Source organism: Halyomorpha halys, unplaced genomic scaffold, assembly GCF_000696795.3.
Source record: "Halyomorpha halys isolate HHAL.00 unplaced genomic scaffold, Hhal_1.1 Scaffold237.1, whole genome shotgun sequence".
Lineage (NCBI taxonomy): Eukaryota > Metazoa > Arthropoda > Insecta > Hemiptera > Pentatomidae > Halyomorpha > Halyomorpha halys.
In genome coordinates, this window is record NW_027112495.1 from 176293 (window position 1) to 184086 (window position 7794).

At 42.4% G+C, this 7794-nt stretch overlaps 1 protein-coding gene across 6 annotated transcripts in view; it reads left to right on the plus strand.

The window, feature by feature from the left end:
- Positions 1–7794, plus strand: part of LOC106679968 (KICSTOR complex protein SZT2) — a 240391-nt gene that overhangs the window by 81332 nt on the left and 151265 nt on the right. The window lies entirely within an intron of this gene.

The window sequence follows — 7794 nt, forward strand, 5'->3', positions numbered from 1 at the left end:
AAGAGGCCACTACGAATTCACCAGAATGCCATTTGGTCTGAAAAACGCACCTGTAACATTCCAGAGACTTATGGACGAATTCTTGCAGGGATCGAACGAAGCAGTTTGTCAGGTGTACATGGACGACCTACTTGTGTTCAGCAAATCAGAGGGTGACCATGTGAAACAATTGAATAGCGTGTTTCAGAGAATGAGGGAGTTCGGCCTCAAGCTTTCCCGAGAAAAGTCAGCACTAGGGCAAGAGCAAATAAATTTTTTGGGGTATACCATCTCCCGACAAGGTGTGAGACCGGACGTCCAGAAGGTGTCGGCTCTGCAAAGGATGGAGGCACCAACAGATGTGAAGGGGATTAGGCGATTACTAGGAGCATTAAATTACTACCGAAGGTTTGTTCCGGATATGGCAGAGTACCTTGTGCCCCATAATAATTTGTTAAAGAAAGGAAGGAAGATAGTAGTGAAACCAAGCATAACACAAAACCGGAAATGCATTGAGCAGCTTCAACGGGAACCAGTTCTCGCATTCCCCGACTTCGAGAAACAGTTTACGCTAACAACAGATGCAAGTGAGTATGCTCTAGGAGTGGTGTTGGCACAGGAAACAGAAGAGGGAGAGCGTCCTGTAGCCTATGCCAGTCGGCGCCTCACTGAAGCGGAAGCCAGATACAGTGCCTTAGAACGGGAATTTCTAGGAATCGTGTGGGCTGTGGAGCATTTCCGGCCCTATGTATTTGGAAGGCGCTTTAGGGTCCTCACTGATCATAGAACGTTGCGGTGGGTAGGAAAATTGAAAGAGTCATCCGCGCGCATCACCAGATGGAAGGAGATCCTCAACCAGTATAATATCGACATCACATACAAGCCTGGTAAAGACAATGTTGTTTCTGACTGGCTCTCAAGGGCAATAATGGTCAATGCGATCGATGATAATCAGGGAGAACCATCTGGACATGCTAGACAGTTCTTGAGAGGGTGGACTCCGGAAGAAGAACATCAACCAGGCACAGAAGAATCAGAAAACAGAGAAGAGACATCCGAAGATGAAGACTCGACTGTGGAAAGACCAACCGAGATGGAAGAAATTGTCGAAATCATTAATGATAAACGACGGCAAATCTTATGGAAAACCAGAACCTCGGGGCTTCTGAAGATGGAGCATGAAAACTACGGTAACAGCAATATTGTTACTACATCGTCCCATCCTAGTCTCAGGGAGAACCAAATCTGCAATGCACTAAAGGATGCATCGAAGAACGGAAAAACCGATCATCTGTACGTTGGAAATGCAGTGCTGTGGGACAAAATTCGGCGTCTTTGGCGGAGGGAACAGATTGGGGTTGACCGGTTGTTTATACGCTGTACAATGATGGCAGAAACTATCCGTGATGCGGAACGTCAAAAGGAGGTGACCCTAGCATATCACCAGGAGAAGACCAATCATTGAGGGCTGAACGAAACACTACAGGCGTTGCGCCGTCGATACTTCTGGTGGAATATGAACCGCACAATTCAAGAAACCATCGGTAGTTGTGATGTATGCCTGACTGGGAAATATGACAGACACCCACCTCAAGCGATCCAGGAGGAGACGCCTACTGCAGAAGCAGCACTTAGTATATATAAGGGATTCATGGGAAATCGTATTTTTTTTTTTGTTTTGTCTAATTTTTTTTTGCACAGAGTGCTGTTATTTTAAATCCTATTTCTGTAGTTTTATTGTATTTGTATCTTTTTTATTGTTATATAGACGGACAGGCTCTGCAAATAGATCAGTCTTTGACAGCACTTCAAGCGTTTCATTTCGCACTCCTCTCTCTCCTATTATTTTTAGTTTCACTTGAGTAAAAGATAACTTATATAAATAACGTGCTATGAAGCCACTCTATGTCTCCTCTACTCTTGGGGTGCCTTGGAGTGTTGAGATGCCATGCGTCAAGGTCCTTCATTTATGTCCGAATCATGCCATTGTCGAATTCTCTGTCTGAATCTGATGAGATGCGCCCCGGAGCTCCGTAGAATTGAAACTACGATCGGAAAGCTGCCAACACTGCTTCCGACAACTTGTCAAGCACCTGATGTCCCATTGCCGCGTTACTGAAGAAATCAAATATGGTTATCCATTTATATTCTCTCCTAGTGAAAATGTCGACCTGTAGATCATTGAGCGGTGCATCTGAGGTAGGTATCCCCTGTGGTCAAGGCAAGAGAACTCGAAGGACTTGGAGAAGAAGCGGAAAAAACAGGTAGAATTGAGGAGAGTTTTGAGGAGTGTACTCACAGAGGGACGACCGCACGTTGGAGAACCACCATGTGTGAGTAGCACGGCGGTTTGCCTATTATACGAGCGAAGAGAGGAGCTACGAGGTACGAGGTACGAGAGGCCTTAGAGAGATTGAGTGGTGGAAAGAGGGAACTACAGGTCAGAGTATTTAACTGTCACTTGATCACTCTGGTTAGGCCTAGCAGCATTAAAGGGAAAACAGAAATGGAATTGGGTAACTGGGGGCTAAGGGAGGAAAGGTTACAGTCCATGTAATGAGGAAAATGCCCCGAGACGACCAGATAATCAATGATTATCACTGATTATCATTGACGACGAGATCTTTAGGACAGGAGGTAGCGAAGATAAAAAATACTGAGGTTCAGTGTGATATTAGAATTGGAGTGAAGAGGTACAGCTGTCATAAGCTCGTGTATGACTGTAAGCGAGAATGGGCGTGATTAACTAGAGGGAGAGTTGAAAAGAGACAAAATTGAAGCAATATGATGATATGTTTTGTAAAGAAGGGGAAGTACTGAGAGCTACAGGAATAACGGTACACGAAATCACATTGAAGCAGGATAGGGTGAAGTACGTGAAGGAGAGGTGATAACCAGGCACTTCGAAACACATTAGGGAAGAAATAGAAAGCTTACGGAAGCATGTGATAATTGTGGATAACGCCTCGCCCTACAACAGTCCATTGTGAGCAGTACGCAAAAAGAGTGCCTCGGACGAATTCCAGAGAATGAGGAGTTCGACCTCAATCATTCTTGGTGTGTTAAGGTGCCACATCACATCGATATCCTTCATTTCCTTTCGGATCAAGGAGTTGTCGAATCCTCTTCCCCCATCAAACGAGATACGGCCGTTCCAAAACTACCTCCAAAAACCTGTTCCGCACCTGGTCCATCATTGCCGCATTAGTGAAGAGGTCAATCATGGTCACCCATGTTCTTTCTCTCTTGGCGTCCATTCTCGCAGCCTCATTGTCCCTTTTCTTGTTCCACGGTGATCGAGACAACCAACCACATTTTTTTTTTACCTGGTTTATATAATACATCCATGTTATATTTGGCTAGGAACACCTTCCAGCCTGTGATTCTGGCTGACGATTCCTTCAGTTTTCCCACTCACTGGAGTGGTTTGTGGTCAGTATTTAACTTTAACCTTAGGCACCTGCTGGCGTATGCCACTGGGCGCTCTCCCCCTTCGCCCTCCTGAGACAACATCGCTCCTAGCACATACTCAGTGGCATCTGTTGCTATAGTAGATTGCTGAGTGAAATCGGGAAAAGCAAGTACCGGCCCTTGCTGCAACCTCTCCATGCACCGTCTGATATTGTACCTGAGATCTTGTGCCATTGCCGTCCTGATTTCCACTCCAGAGCATTGGCATGTGCTTTCAGCATGGTGATTGACGGTAGAGATAGAATCTGATTTGGAACTGGCGGAACTGGTACCGTTTCGTTTTCTGAGATAGATTCGGAAGTGGGTCCCGGAATATACCGTTGTTTACCAAAGGAATTTGCATTAACGCCTATGAAATTCCAGGTATAAAGAGCAGAAGTTATGTTGTACTACTCTTCTACTTCTTTTTACTGCGAATCCTGTTCCTGACTTTGGCCCATAACTTATGCAAAGCCAAAATATTACCGGTCATTTCATCCTTTCCTGGCAAAGTACCACGCCAGTCCGTCGATGCACCCGCATCCCAAAAAAAAATTTCGAATGGGGCAAACCCCGTGACTATGTGTATGGAGTGGTTGTGTGCTGCGACTGCCCGTTCCATGGCGTCTTCAGGTTCCAGTCCCCTGTATAGCTGGTACACTCGTTGGTCGTCACTTAGAGTGCTTTTGAGTCGCTCTATCCTTCCGCGGATTTTTGGATGTTGAGGTGCCAAACCACTTCCAATATTCTCATTTCCTCTCTGATGTTTGTATTGTCGAATTCTCTCCCACTGTCGAAATAAATTCTGTCGGGCACACCATATAATTGGAACCATGTCCGAAGGGCTCGTAAAACCGCCTCCGCTGATCTAGCCTGTACATGTCATAGCCACCTTACTGAATACATCGATGACTATGACTCACTTATAGCCATTCCAGATGAAAGAATTCATCTGTAAGTCGCTTAGAGATGTGTTCGCGGTAGAGGTCTCTTCTTGAGCTGCACGGGGTGGGTGCCGATCATACTTCACACCTCGCATTTCCCAACAATCTCCTAGATTGTACGTTTTGTACCCCACCAGAAATATTTGCGCCGCAATGCTTGTAAAGTCTCGTTTCGCCCATGATGCTTAGTTTTTACTTAGTGATACGCCAACACCTCCTTCTGATGTTCTGGATCTCGCAGGGGGGGCTACTATCAACGTGCATCGAATAAACGATTGATCTATGTCAATTTTTTCCATTCTCCATAATCGTTAGATCTTTTCCCTTTCTGTCGCGTTTCCAACATAGAAATGGTGAATCTTACCGGCATTGGATTCTTCTTTTAGTTACCTACAGATTTGAACCTCTTTGACACCCGGGTGTGACCAGATAGGTGAAATGATACTGCTGCCCTACTTGCTATGTTCCATCTTCAGCAACCCCGTGTTTTTTATATTCCAAATAATCTAATAAATTCTTGTTGTTGATAATCTCCTCAAGCTGCTCCATTTTCGTCGGTCTTCGTCGTTTGAACTTTCTTTTTCGGACGTCTCCTCCCCCATTCTGATTTTCTGATGTGGCCTAAAACTACCTTCCAATTCCAAACGTTTTCCCTTGGTCATATTCTATTGCGTTTACCATTATTCCTCACTAGCGTCTGTCGTGAGCGTGAGGAATAATGGTAAGGATAAGGATGTGGTAAGGAGGAATAATCCAAAACTGCTTTTGGAGGAACGCTAGTCAGGAAACGCTAGTACTGGTTTCTTCTGCTACTGATCTACAAATTTTCTAATATTGTTTTCAATGGCCGGAGTCATTACTATCGCACTAAACTTCCTTAGCAAATTGTTGAGAGGTACCAGGTGTTCCGCCATATCAGGGACGAAACGACGATAGTAGTTTAATGCCCCAAACAATCTTCTGATTCCTTTTATATCAGTCGGCATCGCCATCCGATGTAAGGAACTACCTTCTGCACATCCGGTCCTACTGCTCCTGAGATATGGTGTGTCCTAGAAAATGTATTTGTTTTTGTCCCAGCAATGACTTTTCTCGAGATAGTTTTATTCCGAATTCTCGCATCCTCAAGAAAACTCTCTTTAAGTGTTTCACATGGTCTTTAACCGATTTACTAAATACCAGGAGGTCATCCATGTAAATCTGGCATACTGATTCATCTATACCTCTCGAGAATTCGTCTGTTAACCTTTGAAATATAATGTTCACGTTCTTCAGACCAAACGGCATTCTCCTAAATTCCTAGTGCCCTCGTTCGAAAGTAAAAGCCGTTTTGTGTTGCTCCTCTGGGTGCATACGTATACGTATATGTACCCTGCTTTCAAATCTAAGGTGGTAAAGATTTTAGCCCCTCCTATTCTGTCAAAGATATCCTCAAGCCTCGGTATCCGATACTTCTCATCGACGGTATTATCATTGAGCTTGCGTTAATCGATGACCACCCTATATATCTCCCCATTCTCATCTGGCGTAGGCTTCTTCCACATTGCCCACAACCAACTATAATAGGGTGACGTACTGTCAACAATGATTCCTTGTCTTCTTAAGTTTTCGATTTCTTATGTTCTTCCGGAGTGCCTGTGGGTATCTTCGTTCTTTAACATATGTCACTCTTTCCTGCTTTAGTGAAATCTCATTAACCGTCCTTTCTGTTGCACCCAATACCTCTCCTTCATTAAAGAAAATGTCTTCAAATTCCGTTGTAATGGCGTCCTTCCAATTCTCCACCTGCGTTACTGCTCCTACTCGCGCCTTCCCGTCTGCTATTGTTTGTTGGCAACTGTACTTCATTCGTCCGATTCTAATATTCCATTTCCCATTCCTATTATTTATCCTAGCCCCTAGCTTCTCTAAAAGATCAAAACCAATGATTACCTGATAATCCCTGAGCATCTTACTCACTACATGAATTGTTGAAACGCCCCCTTTAGCCCCCCAGTTACCCAGTCCTATCTCTATCTCCCCCTCTACACTGCATGGTGCACCCAGAGTGATTAATTTACATTTGCAAACCTTTACTTGGAGTGTCCTCCCCTCGCCGCTAATTAGTACTTCTCTACAAGAAATAGTGTTTGAACTGCTCCTGTCCACCTGACAGTTTACTCCTCCGTTCACTCGAATAATAGGCAGACCACCCTGCTCTCCTCTCACGTGATAGTTTGTCAATGTGCGGTCGCCTCTCTGCTTACATCCTCCTCAGATCTCACGTGTCTTCCTTCCTCCTGATCCTCGCCTCCACATGTTTTTTTGGCTCCTTTTCTCACGACCATTCCTTTATTCATCCACTTCGTCTTCAGTTTTTGTTACTCCTGAAACTTCCGCCGACTCACTTGACGATCCGCTCTGCCGAAGGCTTTTCCTCTGAACTTGTTGGGCATTGAACTCCATTGGCTCGCCTTCTTCCATAGTCCTTCTTCGATACATGCAAGTCATTCTTCCTGAATTATTAAATCCCAGATTAATGAGGTCGTTAGACAGAACTAAATTTTTGTGTGTTTCTTAAGTTATTGTAATGTTCACTGGTTTTATTAAATTTGCTTATTATTTTTGAACTTGTTGATCTCTCCTTTTATCGTCTATTTTTCAATACCCACACAATACAAAGTATTATTATTATTATTATTTTCCAATTACATCTTTGTCTTACTAACTTTGTATTTTGTTTCTTTATGCTTCTTTTTTTTTTTTACTTACATATTACATTAGTTACATATATTTTCTTTCCATATTTCAAAGTTTCTTTGCATTGTATAACTTTACATTTTTATTTTATCAATTATGTTATTTTACTCACTTACTTAATTACCTATATATATAGCTTTTATTTCCCACTTCTTTCATTACATTATTTTTATCTATATTCATTCTGTAAAATTATTTACTTTAATCATTCTATATATCCTTTGTTTACTGGTTGTTATCTTGTTTTTTTTCTTAGCCCTGATGAAGGCTATAAATTCTGGCCGAAACGTTGGCACTAGTAAATAAGGTTTTTAACTTATTTGTGTTATTTTCTTACCGCACCTCCAACTATATCTTCTTCTCGTAAATATTATCCACGGCGACTATCTTCTCATCTATCAATGAACATGAAAATTTCTAATTTTCGTTTTTTTATTTCTCTAAATATGAGAAAAATAAACTAAAACAATATAGTGATTTCAATGGTAAATTATGATAAATTTAGCAATGAAATATTTTGACAAGGAAATCAAAATATACCTAAAGAAAAAAAATTAAAAACATTATTATTAAAATTTAAATTATTTTGTTCTTTCTCTCTTGGCGTCCATTCTCGCAGCCTCATTGTCCCTTTTCTTGTTCCACGGTGATCGAGACAACCAACCACATTTTTTTTTTACCT